The sequence below is a fragment of the Choloepus didactylus genome, chromosome 19, assembly GCF_015220235.1.
Source record: "Choloepus didactylus isolate mChoDid1 chromosome 19, mChoDid1.pri, whole genome shotgun sequence".
Lineage (NCBI taxonomy): Eukaryota > Metazoa > Chordata > Mammalia > Pilosa > Megalonychidae > Choloepus > Choloepus didactylus.
The window spans coordinates 8,474,151-8,476,094 of NC_051325.1; positions in this window are offsets into that span (position 1 = coordinate 8,474,151).

A 1,944-nucleotide genomic window follows, 5' to 3' on the forward strand; every position below is an offset into this window, starting at 1 on the left:
ATGTTATGTTATGTGAATACTACTTAATAATGTTCACTGGGTTTTCCAGTGTTTGAAAATATGCCATAGGGTACAGTTGTTTGTGAATACTATGATGCTTTAATAGTTCTTTATTTGTTAAACATTTTCTTTCATATATCCATAATAATGAGTAAATGAGTAGAGAACATGAAGATTGCTGCATGTTTTTAAAGAATAACTTGCAATTTTGGGAATTCCAAAATTGAGAATTTGAAAAACACTATTCTAGTAATTTGTAGATTTGCTTGGACTTTAACATCATGTTCGTAAACAGACTGATGGCAAACAAAAACCCACGGAAGCACCAAGGTCCTGCTGTGAAACAGTGTCAGCATACCAGAAGGTGCCCCTCACCCACTCCTGGTCAGAATCTGTGTTCCCACTCGAGACGACTGCCCCTCGGAGCCCAGCCCAGAGGTGGGGCATTTCATTAGCATCTCCACCCCCTCTTGGCCCAGAGCTCAGGCTCCCAATGCAAAGTGGTGTCAGTGATTTTCCAGGGTTTCCAATCTTGGAGATACTGAACTCTGAATCTGGAGTTCAAACTGGAAGGCTGTATATCTTTCTCGATTTCCTATTTCTTCTTTCAGCAGTGATGCTCAACTTGGTTTTTAAAATTGCCAACTTCTAAGCCATTCTCCAGACCAATGACATCTGAGTGTCTGGGCTGGGACTAGGCATCAATATACTTTGAAGCTGCCCAGATGACTCCAACGTCCAGTCCAAGTTCAGAACCCCTGTGTTCAAGTTCATGCCTCAAGGGACACAGATGAACTCCAGTCACAATTCATTATTCCCAGCTGAGACCCATGTCACCGCTGCCCAGTATACCTGATTCTTCTACCTTCCATGTTATGCCTTTCAGCCCAATAGCTGCACTGTGAGGGCTATAATGCTTTTATTAGGGAGCTTACCAATGCTAACAGTCCTCCTGGCACAGGTGGCTTAAGAGAAAGAGGACAAAGTGGAAAAGCAGAACCGGTGGAATGGAAGGGGGAGGAAGAAGTCATCCATCTTGTTTTATCTTCCTGGTATGTGAATTTTGGAAAAGAATGGAATGAGAAACTGTGCCCTTAAGAAAATGTAAATACTTAAAATCAGATTCTGATTTCAGGAGATCTTTCCTCCTTAGATTCTTAAATGCCTTGGATTCCAATCAGGCTCTCTTCCCTACAGACTTGGAGACTCCATGTCACTTGCTGAAATGCAAGCGAAGGTGTTGATGGCTTGCAACTGCATTCACATACTGATAAACAGTACAAATAACACTAGAAGGACCCCTGCTCAAAATTATCTTCCTCTTCATGTGCAGCTAATAGACAAGTCATTTAAAAGGCCCCAGAGGAGTTGCCAATAGCCCATGCAGTAAGTCTGTTAGTCACAGCTTAGTGTCACATGCTTCAATCCTTGACCACGTTTTGGGAAGCAGCAGGCCCTGCTCTCTGAGCCCACCCCTAGCTAGGCGTGTATGCATTTGCTGTCTGCCTTCCAGGAGTCACCTTGAACCCTGTGCCCAGAACTGTGCCTGACATGTGCAAAGTGCTCAATATTTGTTGAATGAATGGATGGATGGATGAGTGTCACACTTGTCACGCCGATGTGTGTAAAGGATGGAGCTTTGGCTTGCACAGTGGAGAAGAGTAGCATAGACAGTGCCAGGTTCTGGTTCTGGAATTCTGTGAAGGGACGAGGGAAATGACCTGCTGCCAGAGAAGCAAGGCAGACCTGTGTGGAACTCAGCAATGCCAGCCAACCCCCGTGGGCTACCTGGGTGACCCTGCCCCCTCCTGCCTGCTGCCTCGAGCTGCAAGTACCACAGTGCGGGACTCGGGGCACATTGGGAAGTCTGAAACCGAGTCCAGTTCTCCAACCCCTGCCTCCTGTTTAGCTCACTTTGCAGTTTAGTTTTCATTCAAACCGAAT